Source organism: Pteropus alecto, unplaced genomic scaffold (assembly GCF_000325575.1).
Source record: "Pteropus alecto unplaced genomic scaffold, ASM32557v1 scaffold202, whole genome shotgun sequence".
In the NCBI taxonomy this organism is placed as follows: domain Eukaryota; kingdom Metazoa; phylum Chordata; class Mammalia; order Chiroptera; family Pteropodidae; genus Pteropus; species Pteropus alecto.
The window spans coordinates 3,554,299-3,565,849 of NW_006432451.1; positions in this window are offsets into that span (position 1 = coordinate 3,554,299).

The following is an 11,551-nucleotide window of genomic DNA, read 5'->3' on the forward strand; positions in this document are numbered from 1 at the left end:
CAGCGCAAACTTGCGGGGCTGGGCTGGCGCCTTCCCGAGTGCGGCTGCGGCCGCAGGCGCCGGGCTGAGCGGCTGCGGTCCCCTCGCCCCTTTGTGCTCCCAGCGCTCCAGCCCCTCCCGCAGCCTCCCTCTCCGCGTCTGCCTCGCTCTCCCTGTCTCTCGCTCTCTCGCTCGCTCGCTCTCATTTTTTTCCTGCTGCCGCTGCCGCGGCGCCCGCACCTCGGCAGGCTGCGCTCACTGGTCGGCTGCCGTTCCAGCTCGGAGCCCTCGGCTGAATCCCGCTTCCCGGAGTCGCCTCGCCCGCACTCTCCGGCTCGGACGCCGGGCTCCGTGGCTGCCGGAGTAGGGCTTGCCACGGCTCCCCAGCTTGCTCGTTCGCTCTAGCTAAAGCAGCCACCGAACGTCGCGCGCTTGCAGGCGGTTGCAGCCGAGCGGCCACCAGCTCATCCTCGCAGCGTCCAGGACTCCGGGCGGCCCCGCGCCCGGCTTGGTCCGCAGCGTCAGCGCCGCCTGCCGCGGCCCGGGCTCTGGGCACCGCAAGAACCAGCCTCCAGTCGCCGCCTCCCTGCGTCCCCGGGGCGGGCGGGAGATCCGCCGACCCCTCCGCGCGGCGCAGACCTCGCCCGCGCGCGGTGAGTTGTGGCCCGCGGGGACCCGGTTAAGGGGACCGTGCCCTTCGGCCTCTGGGACGCGGGCTGCGGCGGGAACCCCGGGGCTCGAGGAGGTGGCCTCTGATGGGCTCCCATTCTCAGAGCTCCTGGAGGAAGGCCGGCGGACTGGAGTTCTCGGGGTTGGAGGGTCTCCCCTCGGGGCTGGCCCTGCTTTCCTAATGCCCCCAAGGGAGGGGATGGAGCAGCGCCTTTTCTGCGGGCCTGAGGGAAAAGTCTCTCTGACCGGGGATATGTTAGGTTCTACCCGGCGGCGGGTCGTGCCAGCTCTCAGGTGGGAGCAGCAGCATTAGCACGCCCCTCTGCGGGGAGACAGGGCAGGCGGAGGCGCAGGGCGTTATCTGCACCCCTTCGCGGCTCTCTCTCGGCGGGAGGGCAGCGCCAGGCTTGCGCGCCTCGGCTCCTTTTCCCGCACCGCGTCCCGCTCCGGTGTCTGTCTCAGCAGCGCCTTCGCCACCGACCAGAGCCGGGCGCCCGCTTGCTCGCGGCTGCGGCGAGTTGGGACAGCGAGCGCCCCAGGGTCTGGGGTCTTTCCCTCCTCCAGTCCCGGAACTTTAGGGTCAGGTGCTCCTCTGAGACACTGGACTGACCCTCTCCGGGACCCTGATGAACTCATGCCTCTATGTGGCCTCCGGGCCGCGCGCGCTTGCGCGGATGTGTGTTGGGGGGGGTCCCCTCCGGGGTCAGGCTTTCCAGGCGTCCAGGAGCTGGAAGCGCCCTCTCCCTGGAAGCGCGGGGGCGGTACTGGGAGGTGGAGGCCCTGAGTGAGAGAGGCGCCCCCGCACCGGGGCGGTCTGAGGCTGTTCTGAAATGGGCGGCAGAAGCGGCGGCAGGGAGTCTTGAGGCCCGAACATACGAGCGCCCCCTGCCCCCAGGCCACGAGCGACACCCCCGCCTTCAGACTTTCGGTCCTTTTTGGAGGCCGCTCCTTAATGCTTTCCCCTCTCGTCAGCATCCTTGCTCCTGGTGCGGGAGAAAGCTGCTTTGCGTTATTGAACTGGGTTTGCTTAGTGGGGTGCCCGAAGCCACGTGTCTGTTGGAGCAGTGGTTAGTCTGTCTGCCCCTGAGTCTGGCAAAAAGGCCTCTGTGATGGGGGAGGGAGGAGAGAGAGAGAGAGAGAGAGAGAGAGAGAGAGTGTGTGTGTGGGTGTGTGTGTGTGTGTGTGTATTCCGTCATCATCCTTTCTCTGATGAGAGTGGGGTCTCAGGGCAGGCAGGGTAGGCAACACCCTGAGAATCTCCATACTGGGCACCTCATTCCCACAGCCTGCTACCCAGCCTCACATCCCTGGGGCCAGCTCACGGTGGAAGTGAAGAATGTTTTAATTCCCACTCCCCCAGGATGTGCTCTGAGTCTGTCCCTCTCTCTTCTTGGATCCTGCGAGATGCTGGGCCTTAGGTTCTGGGTATGCATGCCCAGATCCTCAGAAGCCTCAGGACCTAAGTGGTGGGAGAACTTCCATGAAAAGGTGAGGACCTGCAGGAGCCTTCCCGAGGACCTTTCCTGAGGTGGCAGAGAGAATTCCCACCCAAGAGTCTAGAGGCTCCTGAGTGTGGTTATTCTCCTGGGCAGGCCCTGAGGGCTAGTGGTAAGGGCCCCTAAAGAGTGCCTGGTTACAAGTAGAGACTGGGGTCAGAGCCCTTGCACCCCTCCCCGGTAACCACTTGCTGGAGGGCTTTAGAATCTTGTCCTTGGGATAGGGTGGAGGCCTTTGGGAATGGCGCCCCTGAGCCTCTGCTTAGCCCTGGATGAGCATGCCTGCCCACTTGTGAATTAGGTGACTACTGTCTTCACCTCCCCCCAACTTTTGTCCTTTTAGCTATCAACTTTCCCCATCTGTCAACACCTCCACACCAATCAGAGACAAAAATAGCAAAAAGTTATATCCCCCTGAGGTCTTAGTCACATCAAGGGCCACCCCTCTCAGGGCCTTTTGCATTTAAGAGAGTCCCAGAGAAGAAGATGGCAATGCTTAACCCAAAGGAATGCTCTACTGATGGTAGATTTTTCAGAAGATATATGGTTGGTTGGGGCGAGGAGGAGGGGCATGTAGCATGTTATGTAGAGCAGGTCCTGAGCAGGCAGGGAGGAGGAGGGGGAGGTGGGAGCATGTCAGGATTTGCACTGCTTTCTCTGCCTCAGTGGCCTAGCATAGGCTGCTCCTCCCTCTCTCCCTTCTCCCTACCCCAACCTGCATCTGGGCTGCTTCATCTGTTGGAGGCGTGAAGTCTCCAGGAGGGAGCGCCTTGCACAATGGCAGGCAGGCAGCCCGAGGTAGGTGAGGAATCCTGTGAGTGAGTGAGAGTGTGAGTGAACAGTGTGCTGGCCAGAAGGGTCAGGGAGTAGACCCAGGCCAGAAGAGCTCTTCAGCCCCCACCGCATTCCTGGGGGCCCCAGCCCAGACTCCAGGATGCATGGCCACACCGGAATCCGCCCAGCTGCAGGGGGACAGCTGGCAGGAAAAGATGGGATCAAGACCCACGGGCTTCTGAGGGTTATAATTACAGCCAATAGACGCATCCTCTCCCCTAGACAAGTGTGGAGCCAGCAGCCCCTAATTACCACCCACCCCAAGACATCTGCCCACCCCTGCTGTCCTCCTCTGCTCAGCCTAGAAACCCAACTTTCCAGTGGGCAGGCCCTGCTGGTAGCCTGGGCAGCTGGGCCTGCTGGCTGCTGGCTGGAGGTTATCTCACTTCTTCAGAGTGGTAGCTGCTTCTGCTGCCCGGAGAAGGCATGCGGGGAGCTGGCATCTGAGCTTTGTTTGCCCTGTTCACCAGGGCTGGAAGAGGAGCTGCTGGTTGTCCAGGCCAACCCAAGGGAGGAGGCTGAGGGCCTTCCCCAGGTGGGCAGCGGGCCTAGGGTACACAGCACCAGCTTTCTGTTGCTCCTATCCAGCCTCATGCCAGATCCTGGAAAGACCAGGGAGGGCTTGTTTTCATGTCAACTCTGCCCTAGTTAGCAGGGGACTATCAAAAATTAATTTAGAGATTTCTCTGCCTTTGGCCCTTGCAGAGTACAGGCTGCCTTTCCCTTCGCTCCTGCAAGCTCTGTTTCTCTCCTTACTGAGTACTGTCTCCGGTGTCTCTCCCACTGTCGCCTCCCAGCCCAACCCAAGGTTTGGTAGCTCTGTTTCCAACAAGCTACTGCACCCCACCAGTCCTGGTGTCAAGCTCTGGGGGCTTCTGCCTCAGTTCCACCCACCTCTCTTTCACTGCCTGAGCCTGTTCCTGAAAGGGAGGTGGGTAAACAGAACTTGCCTAGAAAAGATGAAGCCCGCCCTGCAGCCCTGCCCACCCTACCTCCTAGCCTGCAGGCCTGAGAGAGCCTTTTCCAGCCTGTCTGTGTCTGTTTGGACTCCTTGGAAAAGCGAGCACCACAAAGATAGTAAAAATCACCTCTTAAATGAAAGCTGATGACTCCTGTCGAAATGTTTTATTATTAACCTTACATTTAGAAATCTCAGGGCGGCAGTGAGGCATAAATATATGTGTATACATGTATATTAAATAAATTGGGGAACATAGTGCATAATGACATTATCTGGACCCCATTCAATTAAGGTAGATATTATCTGCAGTAATTGGGAAATGCCAACCCACAGTGACAACCCATGCCATTTAAGGGCCGAGCCACACTGACGAGCCAGCTGTGGTATCTAGTTAAGCCTCCCGGTTCTCCTGGAGAAAGCACTGGCTGCCCGTTGGCCATGATGACAGCGAGTCCCAGGAGAGTTCAGGCAGCTGCTCATCCCGGGCTGAGCCACCTGCATTAGTACCAAGAGGTTTGCGTCCTGCCCTGTTCCCCACACTCAGCCCTCCCAGCCACCCCTCTGTTCCTCAGGGGTACAGATGCTAGCCTCTGGACCTGTTTTCTGGTTGGGGACATGACTTCTAGTAAAAACACTGTCTTTGCTATAGGATTATTTTTAGATCTGAATATAGAAATAAAAATCGGGGACTTGACCTGATTCTTAAATTTCTGGCAGGTCCTGGCTTCTCAGATGTCACTGTCCCTTCTCTGCTTGGCCTCAGTGTGGCCTGGGAATGGAAGTCTCATCCATGACTGTGGTTATGTTCATGGCTGTGCAAGATGGTAGAGTTTGGGCGTTGACTCATTATGGCTAGTGGGCCCCAGGTTTCCAGGGCAGTGCCGAGGTTGGGGGAGCTCTGTTTTAAGGAGAGGGAGACAGGAAGGAGAGAGGAAGAAACAGCATTAGCAGCGAAGCCCACAATAGCAACAGCTGCAAACAAAGACACTTGCCCACTTAGGTCTTGTGCTGAAAAACGAGAAGATGGTGGCATATGGGGGTGGGGTGAGTTGGGGTGGGAAGGAGAGACCTGGGGGTTGCACGGGAATGGCAGCTGTCAGTTGAAGGAGATCTGGGCTGGCATGAGTTTGGTGGCTGGCCCCCTGGCCCTGGGTGAGGGGGGAAGGTTAGGCTGGGCATTTTCTGGGCTGAACTGGTAGGGTCAAGGAAAGGTGCTTGATTTGTCCTTCAACTAATGTGAGCTACCGTGGTCTTAGTAGGTGGCTGCCATTTGAGCCTCAGGTTTCTCTTGTCAAGTGTCCCTTGCCTGTCACTGTGCTCAAAGCCCTCCATTGGGCCCTCACTTCTCTGTCCACTACATGGCCCACAATTTCCTGTGTGATCTTGTGCCTGGAGCCCTCTCTGACCTCTTCTCCTGCCTCTCCGTCTTGCCACTGCCCTCTAGTCATGATGGCCTCCTTGTTGTTCCTTGAACAATGATTGCTAAGCACACACCTACCTCAGGGACTTTGCATTTGCTGTTGTCTCTGCCTGGGACACTTTTCACCCAGATACATGGCTCATACTTTTACTGTATTTAATCTTTGCTCAAATACCACCTCAGTGAAGCCTTCCTTGACTTTTTTTTTTTTTTCTGTAAAAGCCCCTCTGGGTTATTACTTATCTCCTTACCGGTCTTATTTTTTTTTAATAGCCCCTTGATTCCCTGAAGTGTCACACATATGTGTGTAAATATATTTATCGTCTCTCCTGCGCTACCCGCACTGGGATGTTGGCTCTACAGGGCAGGTGTTTGTGTCTGTTTCTCTCCCAGCAGTTTCCCCAGTCCCCAGAGCAGACCCTGGCACACAGTAGGTGCTCAGCACATGTTTGAGTGACACATTGGGTAACTGAATGGATGTAGCAGAAGGGATTGCATTCTATGCCTGACCACATAAGAGGTTTGTAAGAATTCAGTGCAAGGTCTGATCCCTTTCCAAGGACCCGGATGTTGCTGTAGAGCCAAGCCTGCCGTTGGCTCTGCCTTGGTGTGGGTGGCTGCTGTGCTGGCTCTGGGCAGGGACCTGGCTTTGTCCTGTTATTTACTGAGAATTTTTTGTGTTCTGAGCCTTGGGCTAGGCAGGGGGGATACAGAGGTGAGGGTGGTGCTGTCCACACAAGCCCTTAATGTGCTCCCAAGCTCATCAGTGCCAAATGGGAGAGAGAGACAGAGACAGAGAGACAGAGACAGATGTGTGTGTGTGTGTGTGTGTGTGTGTGTGTGATAGAGAGAGAGAGAGAGAGAGAAAAAGAAAGAGAGAAAGAGAAAGAGAGAGGCTTTATGGCATTAACTGTGGAGGAAGGAGATAATAGGAACTGGAATAATCAGGGCAGGCTTCTTGGAGGAGGAAGGAACTTAGTTGCTACTTGGAGGGTAAGTGTCACAAGGAAGAAGCTGTAGGGAATCAGGTTGGGGAAGCACAGGCAATTGAGTTAAAGTTTTCCCCTCCTTAGTTTCCATTGGCATTAAGCTAAGAAATTACTTTCTCCATCCCTCCCTCTCTCCTTCCTTCTTCTTTTTACAAGAATTTCTCAGTGCCTGCCACATGCCCAGCACAGAATCAGTCACTTCTGAATCAGGCCCTTATTGTTTTGGTGGAACAGAGATGCCTGGGGTTTCTGAACTTGGAAGAGTTCATGATTCAGGCTGATAAGCTGGAGCAGCTCCAGGAAATGAAGAAAAGGGGACAAGGGGACAAGAACCCCGCTGTGCCCTTCTCGTTGCTCTTAGAACATGACCCAGGCTGGGTCGTGCCTGGGAGCAGGACTGCTCTTTCTGCTTATATAGAAATAGGTTACCTAGGAGAGCAGGGTGGGCAGAGGCCAGGAATCATTCACTCACATCACATCATTTACTTGCACAAATGCTGGTGGGGGATGCCAGGCACTGTGCAGGCTGGGATGCAGCGATATCAAGATGAGTATGACATGATCTTCTCAAGTTGTGGTCCAAGGCGGGAAAGGGTTGTGCTGCTGGGGTTTGAGGAAGCTAATTGGTCACCCTCCTTTCCTTGCAGACTAGAAGTCATGTAGGTGGAGATCAAACTCCGGGCTTTGTCACTGGTGTAGCTGTATTGGAGCATGGCTTCTCATGACCTGTTCCCTGTGTCCAGACTGTATTTGAGCCTCAGGTTGTATTGGAGCATGGCTACTCATGACCTGTTCCCTGTGTCCAGACTGTCCAGCCAGCCACATCTCTGCCCAGCCAGGATGGAGGCACCGGGGGGATGGGAGAGAGGAGGTCACAGAGATGGCCTATAGTTTAGCGTCTTGGCCCCGCATGGGCTCCCGTGTGTGGGGAGTGGTAAAGGAAGGAGGAGAGACCTCAGATTTGCCTTCACTTTCCCCTTGGGAGAGTGGAATAATCAGCCGCCCCTCCTTTCACGGTAACAATAACATTCGACAGGAGGCATGTAAACAGCTCAGGAGAGTCAAAACAGACCCCACTCATCTATTCACACTTCCCAAGCTTTGCTGAGCACCTGCGCTGGGCTGGGCCTAGCAGAAACAACGGCGATAGAAATGAAATAAGTGCTGAAGGGAACGTGGAAACACTGAGAGGAAGGGGCCTCTGCCAGGTCAGGAGGCTTGGCTTAAGGAAGGCAGGGGAGAGGGCACTGAGAGTAGCCAGAGCAGGCCTGGAACCCTCTCTGGGCCCGGCTTTCCTCGCTGAGCCCCAGTGGGCTGGCCTGGGGAGGAGCCAGGAGCCTAAGAGCTCCTTGGAGGGCTGCAGATGGGAGGGAACCTATTGGTTATTGCCCCCACCCCTGGGAGCACAGCACAGGGTCGTGCCGAGGAGAGGATTCAGCTTAGACCTGGGAAAAGCTACAGGGTCATTCCCTCTGACTCCACCTTTTGTTTTGGTGTTTGGAAGATTTCCATTTCTTTAGGTTTGGGAGAATAAAAAGCAGCTCAGTGAGAACTAAATTGGAGTTTAGTAAATTACGATAGTGATCTTTGGATTTGATTGTTGTTTCATGGTTTGTAGTTCTTTCTGGCTCAGGCCTTGGTGGCCGAGGAGAGGATTCAGCTTAGACCTGGGAAAAGCATGGCATTCTGCTTATTAAGACTTGGAAGGGGTCACTGAGGCAGGTCTGGGAGTCCTCTATGTGGTCCTCAGATAGCAGAGAGGCCCTCAGATAGTGGGGTGGTTGGGCCCGGAGGGCAAGGGTGGCCTGTAACCATCCCCCCAGCTCCCTTCACATCCTCTTTCACTGAAGAGAATGTTCTGGAAAATGCTGTTGGCCAGTGAATCTTTGCTGTGTGGAGATGATTGTGCGCTCTTCCCTCTGCTCCTCATCCCTTCCTGCCTAGTTCTGTCCTCCTCTAGAGCCAAAGAATCTAGCAAGGGCTAGGGGAGGAAGTGAATATAGGGTGGGGGGAGGGAGGCCAGGAAGGGAGAGGGAAGACAGGGAGAAGAGACCCACCTGGGAGTGGGTGGGCACACTGGCTTGCATCTGCAGCCATCCTGGTGATCTCACTTAGGAGGGATTTCCCCTAACTGTCCCAAGTCTGAGTTTTCCTGGCTGTTTTAGAATTGGGAGGTGGTGGTCTGAAGGCTCCAAGCCTCCCTCCACCCAGCTCCCCGTTCCTCTGCTGATGGAGGCGGCTTCCCTCTCCATCCTGCCCTACCCCCAGCCTCTGCTCTTGGTGGCTCCTTTCATTCACAGGGTATTTTTACTTTTCCCTTGTTCCTGTTGCATGATCAAAGGAAGGAGGGAACCCTAGAAAGAGGCTGTGGTTTGCTCAGCTCTTTGGAGAAGCTCAGGAAAGGCAGGGCTGGTAGGACTGAGGGATGGAGTGAATCCAGTCAGCCTGGAGGGAGGCCTTCTGGGCAGTTTGAACAGCTCAGGGCAGGGCCTGTGCCCTTGGGGTCTTGCTTCTAATTCTGAAAGTATTTGCCTTTCACTTCACTGAGGCCTCCTTCCCTCATGTGGCCTCTGTCCTTTGTGTGTGTGTGTGTGTGTGTGGTATATATGTCTGTATGCTGAAGGTGTGTCTCTATGGTATGTATGTGTGGTGTGTGTGTCTGTGTCTATGGTGTGTGTATGGTGTGTGATGTGTGTGGGCATGCGCCTGTGTGTACACACTGCCCTAGCCCACAGGTGCTCAGGCTTTAAGAAGAAGCCAGCATTGAGCCCTCAGGAAGGATGCGGAAGCCTGAGCAGGGCTTGACTGTTAAAAGCTGCTGTGCATTGGTCTCCTGAATGCCCTGCTGCAGCCTTGGCACACAGCCTGTCACAATGCCAACATTCCCTCCACTTGAAATTCAGGAAAACCAGGCCTGAACTCCCAGGCTGTTAGAACTGGGCAGAGCCTGAGAGACCCTCCAGGCCAGTGTGGTAGAGTGGTCAGGGGCAGGGGCAGCCCACGCAAGCTCTCTGTCCTTGGGTTCTATGTCGCTCATGAAGATTCGGTGCCTCAGCCTCCACATCTGTGTGATAAGGAAAAAAACACCATCCAGCTCATAGAGAGGTGAGCACTGCCTGAGGAAATGTAAGCAAAATACCTAGGAGAGTGCCTGGCACATAGCAATATGTTATCATTTGCTGTTATTTCTCCTCAGAACACTATTGGTGTTTGGACAAGGCAGTGTTTCCTTGCGTAGGCCGTCCCACCCATGTCGTCTCTGACCCCTGCCTGGATTCAGGCTAGTAGGTGACTCCCTACCATCATTAGGACAACTGAAAATGCCCCTGCAGGGACATTTGGTCCCTCGATTGAATCTTACTCCAACCCACCCATTTAACATTTTGAAGCTGAGGACTCTCTAGGGAGCAGGACTGTGGGATCTGTTTAAGGCTTTTCCAGTTTCTTTTTCTTAATTACTTAGTATTGTTGTCAGCAACCGTTTCTCCACATCCTCTCAGTCCCCGTAGCCACCTTGGAGAGAGCTCTGACAAACTCACTCACATGGAGGTGTGAGTGATGATGACAGTTCAGTACAGGTGTTGCCACCCCTCCTCTGTATTGTAACAGCTCTTACACCTCCCCAAAGCACTGACTGACCCCTAGTCCTCAGTCATTGGATCCTGGCTTCAAGGGTGAGGGCGGTGTAAGGAAGCTTTTCTGCAGGCATCCCCAGGACTCCCCCAGTGTGATTGGTGCTGGCTTTGAGTCCTGGACCCATCCTGACTTGTCGTGTGACTTTGGGATGCTGTTGAGCTACTGGTTCACCTGCAGAATGGGGCTAAGGAGAATTAACAGTGTATTCTTGGCCTCTGAGGAGCTAATGGAGGAGGGAGCGTTTTGATGAGCAGGTATGAGCAGATATGAAGTGAAGGTCCAGAAGGTGCTGGCCAGAGAAGCCCTGAGACTGAACTCGGAGGTGCTAACGCCTCTCCTCCCCTCCCCTTTCTCCAGAACTGGAGCAGTCAGGGCCTCTGTGGGGGGAATTACAGGAGGAGGATGGGTGGGCTTGGCCTTGATGGAGGGAAAACATCTCCAGGGAAAGCTCTCCATCCAAACATAGCCCTTCTTCCAAATGCTTAGGGAAACTGAGGCACAGAATGGGCAGGTGGCTTGCTGGTTGTCATTTGATAAATCCATGAGGAATGGGGCCTGGGGTCGGCCCTCTAGCCAAGCCTTGACTCAGCTTCCAGCCTTCTCTCTGTGGCCTCCTAGATTGAGGGGAGGGAGGTTGCTGGTTTTGAGGAGAGAAGCTGGGGTGAGGGAGGGAACCCCAAGGGAAATTAGCCCAAATTAGCAGTGAGAATGAGGAAGAGCTGGTGTTCTCTCCTCACTTGCAGATAAATATTTAATCACAATAACAATAATAATGACAAGATCCTAATAATGTGCAGTAGCTCAGGCTGTAACCTGAGCCCCACTCTCAGAGGGAGAAAGTGGGGGAGAGAGAAGGAGCAATGGAAAAGTTGAGAGATAAAGATGGGCAGAAAGAGGGAGGGAGACCAAGCAAATGAGGAGAAGGAGGTTTGCTTCTCATTCAGGAGCCCTAGGATTTACCCTCTGCCTGGGGTTGCTGTGCAGCTGGGTTCAGGAGGAGAATCTTGAAGCTTCCTGATAGCCCCCGCTTCTTTCCAGCCTTCAGAGAGAGCAGCTCCCAGCCTGATTTCTTCTCCAGGGGCCCTTGTTGGCCTTATCTCTGAGTTCCTAAGGAACCTAAGTGTCTCTGGTTCCAGAGCTGGGAATCTGGGTTCTAGGCAGTGTTCTGCTGGTCACTACCTGTGTGACTTGAGCAAAATGCTCTCCTGCTCTGGGCCTCAGTTTCCTCATCTCTAAAATGGGGTTGGGCCCAGTGGAACTGGTTTCTTGCCTCTCTTTCTCGTGGATGAATGTTGAGGAAGGCTCCTCTTCTTCTCAAGCCAGTTCTAGGCTGTTCCCTGGGGAGCGTGCTCTCTGATGCCCCGGTGTCTGATGGCAGTGGGTACAGGCTTTAAGAAAAGTTCAAACATGACCTAATTTTTGCCTTAAGTTCTCCCATTTGGACCAAAGCTGGGTAGCATCCAGGAGGAAACCAAATACAGATTTGTGGAGTTTTTGGCAATAACCTCCAGTATCTCCTCTCAGGCTTCCCATGAGAGATCAGCATAGCTAATATTTTCTTTGGGCT